The following is a 21,081-nucleotide window of genomic DNA, read 5'->3' on the forward strand; positions in this document are numbered from 1 at the left end:
AGCAAACTGCACACTTCTCAAGACAAAAGTGGAAAGTTCCAAAGTCCCCTTGCTATAGGATAATGCTATACAATCTGCAGAATCATTTACAAGTGCATTCTATGAGCATCTACAGGGATGCATGGATCGAGACATCCCAAATAAAACCAAGACGCACTCCTCCAAAAATAAGAAACCGATCTGGTGGTCATTGCCCATAAATAAGCTATACAACAGAAGGAGGAAACGAACACATGATAGAGCAAACTTCACAAAAGGAACGGCATCACTGATCATTATTAGGAAGAAACAATGATCGCTCATAAAATAATCCAAGGCCAGTTTCTAAAGACAAATTGCCAAGGAATGTAAGAATAACAACACAAAACCTTCGTTAGCTATACCACACATTTAGGTGGCAACTCCCAAATATGCTGTCAGCTACTGCAAAATGGCAAAAAATACACTGAACCAACTGACACTGCCCACATCCTGGCGGACAAGTTCAGTGCAAACCCCCCCCCCCCCAATCAGCCCCAAAAGGACCTGTGTCCATTCCAGAAGAATGCAGAGACCCAGACTTCATGGACATGCAGGTAAAAACAGCCCTCTCCAAAGCTAAGAACACAGCATCAATGGAACTGGATGGTGTCCAAAGCTGCATCTTACACCAGCCCCAAAAGGAACTACACCCTCACCTACATTCATTGTCCAGACTCAACCTTACCACAGGCTAAGTACCCAAAGAATGGCATACAGCAACAGTCATCCAGCTCCACAAAGGTGGTGCTACAACAGAACCTGGAAACTATTGCCCTATAGGCTTACTCAGCCTGGACTGCAAAGCTATGGAGCAAATTATCATGGAACCCATAAACAGAGACACTGGAAACCTCCAGACACTGGACTCTACCCAATTTGTCTTTGTTAAAGGCAGACCCTGCCTCCTAAACCTAGTTGACTTCTTTGAAACAGTTACCAAGGACAGAAATGGAGGTGAAAGTAATCCACACAGCCCACCTGGACCTCACTAAGGCCTTTGACACCATTCCCCACTCTGGCATCATGGGCAAGCTTACCAGCTTGAACATTAACACCTATGTCACAGGATGGGTGGCCAACTAGCTCACAGATCAAATACACATGTTCAGAGTTGCGGGTTCCATGTCCGACTCTAAACCAGTCACAAATGGCATCCCACAAGTCTTGGTCCTGGGACCCCACCTCTTCAGTAGATACTGCTCAGAGGTACAGGCAAGCACGGGAGGAGTATGGCTAAACAAGTTTGCAGATGACTGCTAACTGTGGTCCATAATCGACTCTACGGCTGACACAGACGTCCTCCAGAAGGGTCTTACAGAGACAGATACCTGGTGTCAAAACAATGCCCTCAAGCAGAATGCCAAAAACTGCATAGTCATCCCCTTTGGATAAAACAAAGTGCACACAAATTACCACATAGATGGTAATCCAGTATGTACGGAGAATGTAATTATGGACCTGGGGACCCAGGTAGATAGTAAACTCTCCTTTGATGATCACATTGCGAAAGTGTTTAGAAATTCCTTCTATTTAGCCCACCTAATGTAACCCACTTTGTCTAGTCTGATGATGTCACCATCCTACAAATATACCTGTGGAAACAGCTCCCAGTAATGTGTATAGCATGTTGTGTAAATGCGTCCTGCTGTAATATCATAAAGTAGTTAGATAGGGGTTTGAATCCTGCACTTGACAACTGTGTGTGTGTGTCTCCTTGGAGAGGAGCAACCTTTTTGGAGACTACTAAAACACCTTAAAAGTGGTATACTCATCTTTGTCAAGTCTGATGATGTCACCATCCTACAAATATACCTGTGGAATGGAGAACTCCCAGTAATGTGTATAACGTGTCGTGTTAATGTGTACTCCTCTAGTATTATAAAGTAATTAGGTAGGAGTTTGAATCCTGCACTTGCCAACTGTTTGAGAGTGTGTGTGTGTCTCCTTGCAGAGGAGCAACCTTTTTGAAGACTACTGAAACACCTTAAAAGTGGTATACTCATCTTTGTCAAGTCTGATGATGTCACCATCCTACAAATATACCTGTGGAATGGAGAGCTTCCAGTAATGTGTATAGCGTGTTGTATTAATGCGTACTCCTCTAGTATCATAAAGTAGTTAGGTAGGGGTTTGAATTCTGCACTTCCCAACTGTATGAGAGTGTGTGTGTCTCCTTGGAGAAGAGCAACCTTTTTGAAGACCACTGAAACACCTTAAAAGTGGTATACTCATCTTTGTCAAGTCTGATGATGTCACCATCCTACAAATATACCTGTGGAATGCAGAATTCCCAGTAATGTGTATAGCGTGTCGTGTTAATGCGTACTCCTCTAGTATCATAAAGTAATTAGGTAGGAGTTTGAATCCTGCACTTGCCAACTGTATGAGAGTGTGTGTGTGTGTGTGTCTCCTTGGAGAGGAGCAACCTTTTTGAAGACTACTGAAACACCTTAAAAGTGGTATACTCATCTTTGTCAAGTCTGATGATGTCACCATCCTACAAATATACCTGTGGAATGGAGAGTTCCCAGTAATGTGTATAGCGTGTTGTGTTAATGCGTACTCCTCTAGTATCATAAAGTAGTTAGGTAGGGGTTTGAATTCTCCACTTCCCAACTGTATGAGAGTGTGTGTGTCTCCTTGGAGAAGAGCAACCTTTTTGAAGACTACTGAAACACCTTAAAAGTGGTATACTCATCTTTGTCAAGTCTGATGATGTCACCATCCTACAAATATACCTGTGGAATACAGAACTCCCAGTAAGGTGTATAGCACGTCATGTTAATGCGTACTTCTCTAGTATCATAACGTAGTTAGGCAGGGGTTTGAATCCTGCACTTGCTGACTGTGTGTGTGCTCCCCTTGTCTGACACTGTTGGTCAATGTGATGTGTGTTTTGCTTTTACTACTGTATGACATATCACAATGACAACAGTATGTGCATTACACTTGCCAGGTAGCTGTGTGGCAATTATATACACATACATGTAACCTCAATTATTTCATAGGTAGGAACCCTGCTTTATCTTTGCCAGAGTGTGCTGCCACTTTCCAGACCTTAGGTCACATCTGTATGCTTGTGACAAGCCTAGCCACTGCAGTGATACCTGGCCTACGTCATCCGTTTCACATACACTCATTACGGTTTCTATTGAATAGTGTGAGTGAGGGTTTATGCCTGAGGTATATTTGAAACCTGTTCAAAAGCAGCAAAGTCTGTCAAAGATGGCTATTTATTATAGGTGTGCAACAACCTTTGTGGATATACATGCAGACCCCTTATTGCTTATGTGATCCACAGAGGGATTTCCAAAACCCTTTGGAAATGTGATTATCAAAGGCGAGATGACGTAACACATGGCTCTATGTATACATCGGTACCTGTTCAACATTTTGGGGGCTACTACCTATGTGGTACTCTGGGGATACTATGTTTTGTAAAAGTGAATGACTATGCTTTATTTGGCTTATAGCTTTACAGCATGGGTTTGACACCAGGTATCTGTCTATATGATACCCTTTTGGAGGATGTGTGTGTCATCTGGAGAATGCATTATAGCCCACAGTATGCATTGCCAAACGTGGCCAGACATATCCCTACTGTGTTTGCTTGTACCTAAGAAAGCTATATGCCAAACAGGAGTGGTCCCAGGACTGAGTGCAGGTGAATACCACTGGTTACTGGCATAGAATAGTACTTGAAGGCTGCAAATGTTACTGTGTGTCCTACATCTGTGTGTCAGTTGTCAAGACATCATCTATCAATTGTTTATCGTCAGGCTGTTGAGGTTATGTATACTACCAGAATGCAAACCAATGACAGATAGTAACAGTATCACCCACAGCACAGTGTCAAACCGTGTCATACATGGACGTGTACTCAAGTTCCAAAATGTGTGTAGTACAATTCATACTGGTCACCAATAAAAACTATGGAGTGTTATCACTGTCTAATACAGGGCATGTCACCATGCCCATGTGTTCAATATGTACATACATGCAGACAGTGAACCTCAACCATGTTCACAAATGTACACCTGCAAATCTGTGCTGCACACATCCCATACTTACTGTCCACTCTCTAACACATGCTGACAAAACTACACACATCATCCAAGTGGCACATGGGCAGACAATACACAATTGGAATAAACACTGGTGTAAACAATACTACATTGATAATTACAGCTTTAATGCATCATGCCTGCTCAGCTACACCTTCAAGGATATCATTACACTTTACTGCTGACATTGCTATTCTGTTATAAAGTCACCCTGTGCATCAGCACCATGTTAGCCTGTTCCTGCATCAATGTTACAGATGACAGGAGGTGGCACAGTTTTCATCATATACACAGGGTGTGTTGTTGGTTTACCAGAGGCCTACATTGAGCCATACAATCGACATGTGTGTGTGAGGGCCAAGAGTACTGTTATGGGCCAATGTGGATGTAATGCGTGCGGGTATGTGTTTGCGCTAGGTGTCTGGTTTATGTGTGTGTGTCTGCATGCACACAGTTCCACCATCTGGCTGCCATATACGGGGATTTGTGGGACAGCTACAGACTCTACCTGGCAGGCTTTACAGATCACCGTCTCTGGCCACAGATACGGGAACTGTGCCTGGCAGGGGTCCTACAGACAGTATCAGGTACTAATCCAGACTGGGTACTATCCTCAGAGGTTGACATATGTACACTGGATCCAGGTCCCTGCTGGGACTGGCCAGAGCCACGTGCATGTGGTCTTCTAGGACGGTCTATGGACAGCCCACCCCCAACATTGCTGGGGCTGGTACTGGCACTACGGAGGTGGCTATGACTTGATGGACGTCCACGGCGACTGCCAGCTGATGATGTTGCTGGCATAAGTCCACGTCGACGTCTCAACTGTCCCGCACTGTCCTGACACATGGACATGGTATTGTGGAGGACATCTAATGTCTCACCCCAATGTCTATCAATGACCTCAGTGTAATTACGGATGACACCTGCTAGCTCAAAGATACTGTCATTTAAAGAGGTGTTATGAACCCTGTGTGCCCTTAGTCCCTGTCTGGTGTACCGCTCCATACGTGCCTGTGCCTCCATGACAGCCTGGAACATGCGTGTGGTTGTAAGAGTTGTGGCACGTGTGCCAGGGGCATGATGACCAGCAGTGCTCAGACGAGAACCCCTGGACATCTGCCTATGTGGTACCGTTCCAGACATCTAGCTATGGCTGCTGTGTCCTAATGCATGTGCCATAGATACCACACTGTCCTGGCCATTGCCGACTGTACACTGTCCCTCTGCTAAGGGCATTGGTGATGATGGATGTACAGGCAGTATGACTATGTGCATGGATGGGGTGGAGACATGTGTACTGCCAATTGGTGGCCCAACAACAGACCCTGACAAACATGCCTGTGCCTCAACACACCTATCCTCATTATCACTATTTGTGTCAGTGACATCAGGTTCCCTGCTGCACTGAACCAACCCAACCTCAGCACCTGTGAGAGTAAAACAGGAAACACACTTTAAGACCTGTACATGATGTCAGAACACATGAACACATGCACACAAATACACTCCTCACTAAAGCAGACACACACACACACACACACACACACACACACACACACACACACACACACACACACACACCACCAGCAATCTCAGAACATACTCAATAGCAGTTGATAGTGGGGTACAGTATCACAAGCCAAACAGTCATATCACACATGTCAGCATGCAGTGCGAGTGTAGACAGTCCTTGTTACTAACAGTATAAATGGCTTTGATGCATGTGGTTTATTGTTCGGTGATTGGCCTCCCCCTGGAACGCAATGTATACATGGACACAATATTGCTGTGCAAGTATTAAAAACTCTTTAATGTACTGTGCACCATCACTCACAGGTATACATACCATGGCTGGATGTGTATCTTGTGTGTCACATAGATATCCAATTCTGATTACAGCCTCTGTGTCTTTAGCAAATAATTGTGGACACAGTTTTAGCTCATGCATGATGTGTATACACACAAGATCAGTGGTGCATGTATAACTGATGGAATACCATTGGTCCACATAGCCAATGTACAGTAGTTATGGTGAGTGTTGATCATATTGTGGACATGCCACTGTCATCCAAGACATGGCACGCTAAAACACAACTGCATATTTAAACATCACACATACCCAATGTGTGTCATATGACCTAGCCACTCAATAGCATTACAAGACATATATGTGTCAGTTGTGCAAATGGTGACTGGTATGCATATTGTTTATAGGTGCATATGTTTGCACACACACAACATTGAGGTGTATATCAATGAAAGCTATGTGTAGTACTGTGGTTACAATAACTGGATGGGGTGTAGTACCATAAGCCATCATCATGAAGCATCATGTGGTCACTCAAGGCTACAAATGTGTCCCAAACCAGCACATATCATGCTGTACCAGAACTGCACTACCAAGGCTACATTCACCATTTCACAGCCAGTTGTTACATGGGTTTGTAAGGAGGCCAATAAGGAGCATTGCCTAACATGAATGTGTTGTGTGTTGCAGAGTGTTTCACTGCCCCATGATAGGCCTCTACCCCTCAGGTATATTATGTGTGCTGTGTGGATGACATTTGGGATACTGGAGTGTGACTTTATAGAGGGTTTGTGAATACTTCATGTGTAGCATGTTAACATGTTCTGTGTATGACATAGTTGTGTATGTTGTGTGCATGCGTATCGACTCTGCCTATCCAATGGTCACTACAGTGTAGCCACATTTGTTTGAGATGGTCTGTGTATTGCATGTGTTTGAGGCAGCTAATCACATTACTGAGATGTGCATAGTCTCACAGCAAACATGCACAGCATGCATTATGCGTAGGTGTGTTACATGTGTACATGGCCTACATCTTAACTATGACATGCACTTTTTATTTGCAATAATAAATGCAGAACACACTCACCAGCATGTGTCCGCTGCCTTGCTGTCACACCAGAGGGACCTGCATGGATATGAGACAGTTTGTCAGCGGCGACAACTGTGGCATTGCTACTGTGGGTTTACAATCTTACAGTAGTACAACAGTTTACATTCACAGGCCTACAGATTATGTTCCAAATGATCAGTATTGCACAACAACAGGCTCCACATCTTCTAACTACACAGTACACATCTCACATATGCATGATCTACCAATAGATGTAGCAGTAGTCTACAGATATGCCATGTTACTTGCATGCTCCATGTGTTCTTGCTGGGTTGCTCCAACCTCCATCAAGGTAAATGTCTGCTGTTGTTGTTGGGCAGGTGCCACCAGGCTCAGGAGCAGCTCCTCCACTTTGGTGAGGGGGGGATGGATGTTAACCCCACCACCTGTTGCAAGCTGTTGTCTACAAACATCAGAAGCACGCTGCCGGACATGTTTAAGTAAATCACTGCAGTGATGGCGTACCTGCTCATATGTCCGGTTATGCATGCCTATGTCATTTACCCTCAGGACAACATCTTGCCACAGTGCAGTACGCTCATGCTGGTCTTGGCTGGTTCTCGAGAACAGTATAGGCTGTAGTGCTGAATCAGACAGCTGGTAATAATGTCATCCTCAGCACTACTGTAGCTAGGATTGCGATGGTGGGCCATGATCCCTGGAAGACAAAGAAAAAATATGTCTGAGCAAGTCATATGGCACACTTAACATTATACAGTACAGATATCACTGAACTGCCATATATAGCAACCTATTAGCTGACTGAGATTAAACACTTTCAATACCACTTACCAGTGCTCATCCCACAACTGCTTGAAAGTGCCTGGCACGCTCTATATAATAAACCATGTTCTACACAGCAACAAAATAAAATCACTATATAAGACTATACAACAGTACATGGCACACTGTATGCGACACAATGCACCACCTAGCCACAAAAGGTATAGATCAAGCGAATGCATAAAGAAATATGTCATCCATCACAATGTTTGTAAAGTCCAGTTACAGTATTACCATTATACCACACAACTTGTTGATGGCAAACCCGTGGCCAAAATATGTGCACAATTGTGAATATAGGTGGCATACTGCTGTAGTAAACTATTAATGTTGCTAGTTACACAGTTATATCTTGTAACACACATATGACAGAGGACATGTTACAGGCATACCCACACACACACATCAGGCATAATTACAAGACACAAAGGTATGGCAACCCAGATAAGCTTTATGTGTGTACCATACAGTACTGTGTGTCAGTACTTACAAAACCTTAAGCCTGAGGAATGTAATCTGTGAGGACTACAGGGACCACACAAAATTAGAAGTTATGTCCTTACCATAACGTTCCATGTGGAGTGTTCATCTCGCCTTTGTTCTTACACCTGGGTTCGGAGCCGATCCTCGGCTCCGTGTCGGCCACTTTGCAAGCTCTGCATCGAGAAGAAGCTCGAGACCAACCTAACTCCCACAATCCCCCTCTGCCTTTACCTCAGATCTAGTTTGCAAGCAAACCAGAAGTCAGAGAGAGAAACACATTCATGCCAAAACAACATAACTGCAAGAACACCTATACATATATATATATATATATATATACATATATACACAACAACTGTGTAATGCAGAAGCAGGATAAACCAAACCAGGCACCAAACTGTACGTTCTTCCTGAGGGTGGGAGGGTGGGAATGTAAGAACAAAGGCGAGATGAACACTCCACATGGGACGTTATGGTAAGGACATAACGTCTAAATGTGAGAGTGTTCGATCTCGCCGTTTGTTCATACACCTGGGTAGCGTCCCTAGCTCCATGTTCCTGAGGAACTCACGGGAGAACGTTCTTGAGCACAGTGGAACCAAAGGTTGCCCTGTCCCTAGAAACCCTGTCTACCTTGTAATGAGAAATGAATGTATGTGGTTTAGACCAAGTGGCAGCTGCACAAATAGTGTCTAATGGTAAGCGAGCTGCATGAGCCAGGGATGTAGATACTGATCTTGTAGAGTGTCCCTTGGGTTTGACAGGTAAAGTTTGTTCCGAAGTAGCATAAACAAATATAATGCAATCAGTTAGCCATTTGGAAAGGGTTCGTTTAGTAACTGCTACACCTTTCCTGCTGTCTGCAAAGGCTACAAAAAGTTGATCTGTTTTCCTGTGATCCTTTGTTCTGTCCAGGTAAAATCTAAGTTGTCTATGAACATCCAACTTGTGTAACATATACTCCAACTTATTGGAATGATTTTTGAAAAAGGTAGGGAGTTCAATGGATTGATTAATGTTATTAATAGAGCAAACTTTGGGGAGAAAGGACGGATTAGTGCGAAGAGATACTCTGTCAGAGTGAAAGATCAGATAAGGGTGTTTAATAGAAAGAGCTAGAAGCTCTGACACCCGCCTAGCCGATGTAATGGCCACCAAAAAGAGGGTCTTCCACGACAAATACTTCAATGGACAAGAGGAGGCTGGTTCAAACGGAGGTAACATCAATTTAGATAATAAAAGGTTCAGATTCCAAGGTGATGTAGGAGTTCTAACTGGTGGTCTAATATGGAAAGATCCTTTTAAAAAGGCCTTACAAAGTCTGTGAGCTATAATAGGGGCCCCACATTCTTCCACATGAAAGTTGGAAATGGCAGCCAATTGCACTCTTAAAGTGGCAGGAGAAGCTCCTTGGTGGAACAATTCGGTTAAAACTCCAAGATCTTATTTAAGGGAGCTATAACAGGGTCCAAATGCTGTGAATTTGCCCAGAAAACAAAGCGCTTCCATTTACTAGTGTAGGTCTTTGTAGTGGAAGCTTTATGAGAAGCCACTAGTATATTCTGAACTGCAGGTGAAAGAAGATCAGACCTGGCTAAGTAGGGAAGCGGCAGCCAAGCTGCTAGTTGGAGTGACAGAAGCGAGGGGTGGGGAGCCCCTGACGAGTGGGTCAGCAGATCTGGCTCCGGGTCCAGGATCCAGGGTCCCCGAATGCGGTGTGCCAGAAGAAAGGGAAACCAGATTTGACGAGGCCAGAATGGGGCAATGAGGATAATCGTCCTTTGCAGGTTGTTGGCTTTCTGCAGAAACTTTGCAATCAGGGGAAAGGGAGGAAAAGCGTACAGGAGACCCGGGGGCCAATCGTGAACCAGCGCGTCCCTGGGGACTTCCCCTGGAGGGGGTAATAGGGCAAAGTAGCTTCTGCATTTGGGGTTCATTGGAGACGCAAAAAGATCGCAGGAAGGCTGGCCCCACTTGCGAAAAATCTTCTTCGCAACTGACTGTTTGAGGGACCACTCGTGAGGCAACAGGATTGCTCTGCTCAACCTGTCGGCTATGATGTTGGATGACCCCGGGATGTGCGTTGCAATCAGAAAGCGACCCGTGGACTCCGCCCATTGCCAGATTCTCATGGCCTCTCTGCATAGCTGATAAGACTTGGTTCCCCCTTGTTTGTTTATGTACCAGACTACGGACATGTTGTCCGTCTGAACTGCAATAGTCCCTAGAGGAAGAAGGGGAGCAAAGTGTTGCAACGCTAGAAACACTGCCCTCAACTCTAGAACATTGATGTGCAGATTGTACTCTAAATTGGTCCATTCGCCTTGGACTGTCTGTCCCTGAAAGATGCCCCCCCACCCTATCAGGGAAGCGTCCGTGGTCACCGTAGCTGTCGGAGTGGGTAGCACGAATGGTCTTCCACTGGAAAGGTTGCAAGTCTAGAGCCACCAGGCTAGGTGTGATTTGCATGTGTTTGTGATCAGAATTTCGTGTGTCAGAGGTAGCTGTTGGAACGACCATTGTGCAAACAGTAGCCATTGTAGAACTCTCATGTGCAGTCTTCCCAATGGTATCGCAATGACAGAAGCTGCCATGAGACCCAAAACCTTCAGAACCAGTTTTGCTGGGGATTTTCTGGATGACAGAAGAAGAGATATGTGGCTTTGTACTGAGGTTATCCTTTCTGGAGGAAGTCTTAGAATTAAATGATGCGTATCCAATTCTGCTCCTATGAATAAGATATGCTGTGATGGCTGTAGTGAAGATTTTTCGAAATTTACGGAAATTCCGAGATGAACACAAAGCTGTAGTGTGTAATCCCTGGCCTGAATCAGTTGACGCTGGGTGGTGGCAGAAAGGAGCCAGTCGTCCAGATACGGAAACACCTGGAATCCCAGGCGCCTCAGGTGAGACGCCACCACTGCCATGCATTTGGTGAAAACCCTGGGGGCTGAGGTCAGACCAAAGGGCAGGGCTCGAAACTGAAAATGGCTGGCTCCCAGCCGGAAGCGCAAGTGATCCCTGGACGCCCTGGCCATTTTGATGTGGTAGTATGCGTCCTTCAGATCTATTGAGCACATCCAGTCATCCTTCTGTAAAAATGGAAGGATTAAATGAAGCGTGACCATCCGGAACTTTTCTTTCTTGACGAAGGTATTGTGGTTGCTTAGGTCCAGAATCGGCCACCAGTCCCCTGTCTTCTTTGGAACTAGAAAGAACCTTGAGTAAGTTCCGAATCCTCTTTGGTCCGCTGGGACTGGTTGGATGACTTTTTTTTCCTAGCAGCTTTGAAATTTCTATAGCTGCAGGGTCTCGCAGATGGGGCGGCACATCTGGGAGTCTTTTCTTCGGAATTGGGGGCAATAGGAAGGGTATTCTGTAGCCTCTGGTAACAACGCTTTTTACCCAGTTGTCTGATGTAAGATTTTGCCAGGCCTGAGGGTATAAAGCTAAGCGACCCCCGACTGCCTCCAGAGTAGGACAGTCGGGCCTCCTCTCAGGAGTGCTGGAAAGGTTTTCCAGGGGGTGTATCCCTGTCACCTTGGTTTTGCGGACCCCCTCTGCCGCCAGGGCAGCGTCTTCCACCTCTGCCCCCTCCTCTGCCTCTAGAGGGGGCATCACCCTGTGTGCCTGGGAAAGATCCTTGGGGTTTTCTAAACCACATTTTTCCACCACGTTGCCCTTTGGGGTACGGTCTGGATGGGGTGGAAAAACGGACTCCGACAGCAGACAGAGTCTTTCCCTCTTGCTCACACCGGGTAAGGGTCTCCTTTACTTTGGGGCCAAAGAGAGTGGCACCATCAAATGGGGCGTTAGTAAAGGAAGACTTGAAGGCTTCCGCAAATGAACATAAGCGCATCCAGGATTGTCTACGAAGAGCAATCGCTGAAGCTGCTGCCCTACTCGATCCTTCGGCTGCGTATGAGATCAGCCTCATGGACGAGTTTGCAATAGATGTAAGGGTATTGAGATGTGCTGTAACTTTTTCTGAAATAGCAGCATCTGTAGTACCCTGGAGGGTATCTCCCAACTCTTTGATTAGATCCCTCTGTAGCCGTGTGAAGTGGGTCAAATAGTTCAGGGATCGCATAGAAAAAGCCGCTGAACTAAAAATGCGCTTCCCATACCTGTCCATAGTCCTAGAATCTCTGTTAGGTGGATGGACAGATGAGGAAGATTCAGACAGCTCCTTTTTCGTGGCCGCTGCCACCACCATAGCGTCCACTGGCACTCCCTTTGTCAAATAAGCCTTATCCTGAGGGGCAGTAATATATTTGTTAGGCTTTCTAGGGACTGGCTCCACCGTGTCAGGCGTCTCCCGCCTTCGAGCAATCAGCTCCATCAACTCATCAAGGCGGAGTGACCCAGGAGGAGGAAGGGCGAGCACCGAATGCCTTCAGCAAAACTGACTCATCCTCAGAAGGGGGAAGGGCTTGCCAATCACCTCTCTGCTTTAGGATCTCCAGGATGTCAGAAAAAGAGACATCCTCTGAGGGTGACTTTGGCGACCCTTCTGACTCATCCAAGTCAGTGTCCGATGTCAATAATTCTTGTGGAGAATCTAAGTGTCTCCTCTTACACAATCTTTTCCTCGGAACTTCCTCGGGGGGAGCATCCGAAGAAGCCTCCGAGGAAGAGGGGCACCCTCAGGGGTGGCTGAGACACAGGTGCTCGACGCTTAGATGTAGCCGTGGGTGCAGAGGAGGATAACGGTCCTTTATGGGGAGGAGAAGCTGTTTCTGCTGATGTGGTTGTCTGGGTAGACAACACCTTCCTCATGAGGTCGAAGGCCCCGGGTCCCAGTCGGTATCTCCGGTTCGAGGAAATCGGAAGAATCCCGAGACAGGCACGAAGGCATCGACCCGAGGAGCCGAGTCGATCCGAGCCGAGGCCCGAGAGGCGTCGGAACCGAAATATCGGTCCGACTCTCAGTCCCGGATCCAAGGATGGATCTTCGGCTCCGAGACTCCGGTACCGGATCCGACGGAGTCGAGGTGAACGGAGCCGACCGAGAGAAAGACGGTTCTGGCACCGAGGGCTCCACAATCACCAGATCAGCCTCTTCCGGCTCCGAAGACTGGATAGGTTTCGGAGGAGGAACAAATGGAGATAAGGGAAGGCCTTCGAGTCTCGACACCAACTGGGAGGAGACAAAAATGAGCTTGGATAAGGCCGTATTCTCCATTAATTTCTGCACCACGCGGTCTACATCGGTGTCGGAGAGGGGCCTGGAAGAGCGTGTCGAAGGAATCGAAGACGGAGCCGACCTCAACAGTGCTGGGGGAGGGAGCTCCGTCACCGGTTCCAAGACTCGAGGCTCGGAAACTGACAATAGTTCAACACTCGGCCCCGAAGTCTGTGGAACCGGTGATCGAACTTTAACTGAAGAGCTCGGAGCCAATGACCTGGGCTCTGACGTCTTCGATTCCTTCGAGGATTTGGATGCCTGGTCTGATGCATCCAGAGCCTCTTGAAAGGTAGGTTTTAAAAGACCCCCTATCCATAAGTTTCCTGCGCCTATCTGTCATGACCCTTCCACTGAAAGAATGACATATTGAACAGTCTTCTTGCAGATGGAGAGGGCCAAGACAGTAGACGCAGGAACTATGATTATCTGTCACCGACATCTTTTGCCCACATTGGCAACGTTTAAAGCCGGACTTAGCTTTCTCAGACATGTCACAATTTTAGGTATAGCTAACAAAGGAAAAGTTAGTATTATGTCAAGTCCAGTAGTTTTGTCAAATCCAGAAACTTATGTCAAATCCAGTAAAAAGTCAATCCAGTAGTCAATCCAGTAAAAGGGTGGGGTAGGCCCCGAGGGAAAACTCTAATAAAGTATAAAAGAACTTTATATGGAACCGAGAATTCCTCGAAACACTACAAACACACACACACAGTCACTTAAGACAAAATTTTAGAAGAAAAAATTTCTAAGAAATATAAGAAAAATCTAAATCTTAGCTTAAGGTTGCTCGAGCTCATCAAACTGATGCGAACGCTGCAGCGGCAAACTAGATCTGAGGTAAAGGCAGAGGGGGATTGTGGGAGTTAGGTTGGTCTCGAGCTTCTTCTCGATGCAGAGCTTGCAAAGCGGCCGACACGGAGCCGAGGATCGGCTCCGAACCCAGGTGTAAGAACAAACGGCGAGATCGAACACTCTCACATCAGTGGTTCCAAGCAATGTGGACATACACCATACTTTGCTATTTAGGCCTACAGCTTCAAGTAGTACTACAGTTCATACAGGATTTGGATTCAACATCAGCACCAATCAATAAGCATACATGTAATGCTTTAGCCTCCAATGACACACCCCAGTTAACACCAAGGGACTACATCAGACTGTATGCCATAGTGCTTTATCTGCCTAGCAACAGCATACACAGCTTTTGCTGGGATCAAAGCAAGGACACATAATACCATGACAGAAACAGTTTCCCACTAAGATATCCCACAAATACACATCTTTGACACATTCACCAACACATTGACCATCACACTCAGTCAACTTTACATAGAATCTATTGCAACAAGTAGATGTGGGTGTGTATGACTATATATGACACTCTCTCTCTCTCTGTATATATATATATATATATATATATATATATATATATATATATATATATATATATATATATATATATATATATACACATCCATTGGTGTACATATACATATAGGCACATATACAGTCCATCTTTCTTGGTGGGAATATCAATTATACAAAGGATGTGAGGTATACAGTAATGTAATAATATCGCACAGTCTTGTGAGAAATACATTGAAAGTGTTCTCAGCCCAGGTAGCTTTAGCAGGCCTCACTGGTTGCAACATTGCAAACTGAACAAAACACACACAGTGTTTAACCACCACATGCCATATACCAGCACTGTATGCTGTCTTGTTTGTCACACACTAAAACCTACATACAAATATGCACATAACAACCTTCACCAACATATATATGTCCACCCTTCACAAACAGTTGCAATATGTCCCTTGCTCTATGCACATATACAGATGTTAATATATATGACACATATATATCTCTCCGTATGTGTGTGCCATACACACACAAGGTCCACACCGTTGTAAGTCCCTGGACCTCACAGCTGAACTGTTGGGCCTTGCTGCAACATGAACAGGTGTCACATGTGAACACACAGTAACATTAGAGGGGGTATATATAGCTACAAATGCTAGATTAGCATACTAGCCTGGTACAGCAGTTGCCAATGCTAAGCTAAACTTTAATATCACTATCATGCATGTGTTACTCTGTCACAACCATGTTTATATAAATGTTTGCGCTAATCCCCCAAACAGCCATTGTCCACACTACTGTACAGTAAACAGATAACATGGATCATATGTTTGACATTTAATGCTGAGCTACATATTTCACAGTTATGTCCCACTGCACAAAGCTACACACTGAATTGTCCATGGCAGTAGTTAAGCAGGACATCTGTGCATAGATACATACTGCTGCCACATATGAATTGTTCACATTATGTAGAGTACTCTTCAAAAACATCTACTACATGCCAGTAAATACATATCTGTTACATACCTTTCATTTGTATGAGTTGGTATTATTTATTTTCCATTTTCCTTTTGCTTTTCACTGTCTCTCTCTCTCTCTCAGTCTCTGCAATAGAGTGATTGAGTTTGTGGGCAGCAATTACAGCCTGCTTTTATAGGTATTTGCACATGTGCATGTGATGGCCTCTGCACCAATTGGTGGCCATCATTTGCTAATTGCATGCAGCCTGCTGTGTGGTAATTGCAGTAATCACTGTCATAACAACCCAATGCTATAAATTGCTAACTCAGGTAGGCGTAGCCCTTTCAGCTTTCCAAAATGGGGATCATGCTTGTTTGCTGTGGACATTGTTGTTTAAGTCAGAAGGTTGGTATAGTTCTTATATCTGAAGCCAGGGGTGTAGCCAGTGATTTGAATGTTGTACTCAGACCTGAATGTTGCTGCTTCCAGTACACACTTGTCAGTGTAGAATTGTACTCACCCCTCCAAATGCTAACACAAGATACATGGAAGTATGTACTTTCTTTTCTAATTATACAATTAACTGCCATACAAAAGTAGTTATTGAGATGTATTATTTTGGCACATGAACTGTTTGTGAACTGCTGTACTTTGAATATTAATTTACCCACTTCTGAACAGTTTCTGCTTTTTTAGTGTTGACATTAGCACAGGTTGCTCAAGAAAACTGGACAAATTTCAGTACTGAGTATGCCTACCTACATCCTTGGTAGACCCTGAACACACAGGTATAATGAACATTTGGGTAGGGGTGCAGAAGTACGGAGAGCATTATGTATTATTGTGCGAATTTTATCTTGCTGGACTTAAAGGGTTGCTGTGTACCTGTTAGTTTATCAAGGCAAGTAGTCTGTCTGCATAGCTCCCAACTGTGGACCTATCCAGATGGTAGCCAGAGGTTAGCTTGTTATTCTTTGTCTGTGCACCACACCGGTCTTTTCAGCACTGGAACAATGGCATTGTCACAGTTGGTTGCTACCAGTACATGACTACATCTTTTGGTATTTCAGTGTTGTACTCCTACATAAGGGTATGCTTCTGGAACTCCTTCCAAAGCTATTTGCACAGTGTGTAACAGCAGAAAAGCTGAAATGCCTCTGTGTTTCTGCCTCTGCCAGGCCTCTCAAACACTCAGGTACATATTTGAACAGACTCAGGGAAAAGTAGGTAAAAGTGAGGTGCACCTTTAAAATATTAGAAACATTAAGTTGAGACTTTGAGAGAACCAGAGCATATGGATTAATACACCTTTTCTGAAGTACAAGCAGTGTCTAACTCTTATTGTCATTATTCATTAAGTGTAATTCCCCACCTTTCTGCCTAACGTCAGTACTTTTCAGAGGGATTCAGAGGGACACAGCTAAAATTTGTTTCAAAATCAGGGGCATCCCTGAAAATTAGTCACAGTTGGGAAGTATGGCCTCTGCACTAATCAGATATGCCAGTGTTTGTCCTGCTATGATACTGTGTGGGGGTTGTAAAGTGCTGCTGTAACATTATTTCCTGCTAGAATGGCTGATTCTCTTATCACAGTCATGTAATGCAATTCCACAACAACTGCTGGTAAAGATCCACAGAACAAGATTTGTGTTATGGCATTCCTATTTTTCCTTTACATTCACTCATTCTGATGCATGATATATTTATTTCAGCACCAACTTGTATGTCTACCGTGGCTTAGTGGTACTTCATGCAGTGTAGTTTGTACAAGGTCCGGGGTTTGAGACTGCCAGATGTGTTTTATTTTGCTGCTGAGCAGAACAAGGGCCCTGACATACAGAGTGACTAAGGCACTTTTAAGCAGTAGTAAGCGGGTTTGCGCGATGCTTAGCAATGCTTAGCTAAGCACACACAGGCGCACACATGCGCAAACCCGCTAACTACTGCTTAATAGTGCTTACTCCCGCTAACCCATACACTCATTTCTTTGAAAGAAAAGAAAATGGGGAGACAGGAAAGTGGTGAAAAAGGGGCACAAAGAGGGAAAGACAGTAGGGAAAACAGCTCAGGATGTGCAGGCCGGGTGTAGGGAAGGTCCATAGCTGTCCATTTCTTTAACAGCAACAGCTGTGCATATGCAATAAATTTGTAGGAAAATATGAAACCTTCAACCCCTGTGACGGGGGTGAAGACAACAAAGTATGTTGTACTGCCAATTAAATATCAGTTTATGTGTCCAGTGGGCATGTGTGCAAAATGGGCAACGATGTATGGGGCGTAATTTTTTTTTGGGAGCAGATTGCCCTTTTTTTTTCAGGTGAGAGTGGAATGTGGGGTAGGGGAAGTAGGTATATTTGGGAAGGTAGGTTGGGGAGGTAAACAGACAAGCCAAACAAGATGCATACAGGGGCAGAATATGACACGTGGTGGGTGAACACCATTGACGGGGAAGGATGTTTGGAAATCGCAAGCCCATGAGCCCACAGATGGCAACAGTGGAACTGAGATCCCCACCCATGGGCAGTCACCACTGTACCTTCACAGTCCAGAGGGTGGCTGTGCTGGGGGCTGCGTAGGAGGGGCAGGCTCACCCGTGAGTCGTGCCACTCGTGCCTCAAGCTGGCGTAGAGGATCAGCGACAGAACGCTCGATCTCCCTATACACCACAGCCTGGACCGTTCGGAGGGTGATAGGTGGCCCTCCTCCGCCCACGCTTGCACGGGAGACGAGCCCCATCCCCTGCAGCACTTCCACCGCTGGGACCGGCCTTCCCATACGTTCTATGTTTAGGAGGATTTAATGAAAATATGGATTAGTAACAGTCAACAGCATTCCCAATTACTTATAACAGCATGCAGAAGTATTCCCATTAACCCAACACACCAGAGTTCCAACAGTTGAACAGCAAGCATGACACATGCATATATAGAACAACAGTGGACATTACAACAGCATGCAGGTTTAATTGATGGCAACAGGCAACCAATATTGTGGTATTTGAACAGGGCACATGCATCGAAATAAATGCAGATATTTATAAACCAATAGGACATATGTCCCAACAAATGTTTTGAGATTAGACCCATTGAGGTGTGGAATTGCATTTTTATGCACATACAGTAGGGTGGAAAATGATAGCTCCAGTAACAACTTACATATCCTTCTAGTTTACACTACATTCCTATTAACTGCAGTTATATGTCCCCTACATGTATTATTACACTACCCAATTGTCCTTAAATTGTGAAATGGGTTTTGCTAGATCTTTATATACATGGGCTGTATCTGACATACAAACTGTCCGGGATGCAGATGTTACTGCTAAATATTTTGTGAGTTGCTCAGACACACTACTGCTGAGATGGTACACTGACAGCTCTACTTTCCTATACTTATCTAGATATGTTTAGGTGAAATTATCAGTTATATGTTAACAGCTCCCTACATTTCTGCCAGCACAATGACATTTCTGGGGAACACAATATCAAGCTACTCATGTGCCAGATTAACCTGTACATGCTGGGCATGAACCAACAGTTGAGGACTGTAAATATGCTTAAAAGCTACTGGCACTCCCTTCATCCACTTTATATGGGCCTACCCAACTGTGTGTTAACAGCGCTTAATACAACAGTGCTATTTCTATAATGCAAGAGTACAACAACATATCAAAGAAAATGACACAGACACACTCCAGGAATTATACCTTTATTAAAGACTTAAAACACTTTTCTAGAGGCTCTCTCATTTATTTTATATAACAGTACATGCAGAATAATTATTAGAGAATTATTATACCTTTATTTATTGTGTTAAAACACTTTTTTCAGGCTCTCTCATTTATTTTACATAACAGTACAAGCAGAATAATTACTAATCTGCCTGGTGGCGCAGCCTTAGCAGCCTATCTGCATAGGCTTGCTGATTCGCAGCATGGACACCTGCAGCTGTGAAGTAAATGAAGTGATATTGAGAAATACCTATCCATAGTATACACTAGAATAGCAATTCTTACATACTTAATTCCATGGCTACTTACTCAGTAGTGGGGCATTTTTCCATCAGACGGGCCTCCTGGATCCACTGGTCCAGTTGATCTGCCTTGCGTCTCTTCAGGTCTGTGTGGTGGTGTCTGACCTGCTCACCAGTCCGAGGGACACCTGTGGCACTGGTGAGTTCATGAGCTAGACGGTCCCAGGCTTCCACTTTGTATTGGGTGCCCTGGTACTGGCCCCGCAGGAGTCTATCCTCATGATTATGGACAAGGAGCCAAACCATTACGTTTGACTCCTCAATGCCCCAATGTTGCGCTCGAAAACAACAGCCCTCTCCAGCACCGGCCATTGCTGCCTGCAGATGGGAGCTACAACCAGTTATGGCAAGTATTCCCGCCTATGGAGCTTAAATATGCATCACTTCCCGCACTTATTTGTGATTGGCCAGTTTTGAAAAAACTCAGCTGAAGGCACACCTGCTTAACAATGGGTGAACTTCCATTGATATGCATGTGTGTGTTGAAAGTGCATGCTTATGAAAAGCTGTCATGGCTTAGTGGTTCAGTACTGTGACTGTGGTGTCCTAGGCAGCCAGACTGAATAAACTCTTGCTTTACTCAGTGGCATCTCATTTACTCAGAGATGATCTCTGCTAGCCAACCAAAGCCATGTCCAGCTCAGGCTTAATGGATATGCTCCACCTATGGGAATCCATGTCACAGTGAGCCACACGCTGTAGTGAGCTAAACCTTGCCACAACAATAACTAGAAGATGCTGGAGGGACAGGTTCCTGTCACAGAAACTCCCCATGCTTTGAAACTACATTCCTAATTACATTATGCAGAGCCCCTCATTAACACTCCTCATGAGAAACCTTGAAGAGTGGATGGGGAACAGTAGATACACCCCAGGGATCCAGCCATTGGCTCTGCTTCATAGAGGGACAGTTAATTAATCAACGGGGTGGTAAAAGCTGACACATTTTGGCTAGGCTTATGAATGACCTCAGGCAGCTAGCCAAGTACCTACCTGTGAATCTATACGTACTTTATCAGCACATGCTGATAACTTAATTTACTGTTCAGGTGTTGACTTACCTTGTGCCAATAGCAGTTGTGTGTGCAGTAGTTGAGGGCTGCCTACGGTGGATGCACACAGTAGACTGCCTATACATGGCAATTTACAGATAGTCTTGTGTTTGTGCCATCCATTTTTACTGTGTGTGCAGGTGGTGAAAGGTGTCAGTCCCTAGGTGCCTACACTGTCAGTGTGTGTGCTATACGTTCCCTCCTTGCCA

This window comes from Protopterus annectens, chromosome 2.part2 (assembly GCF_019279795.1).
Source record: "Protopterus annectens isolate FY-2018-M chromosome 2.part2, PAN1.0, whole genome shotgun sequence".
Taxonomy (NCBI): domain Eukaryota; kingdom Metazoa; phylum Chordata; order Ceratodontiformes; family Protopteridae; genus Protopterus; species Protopterus annectens.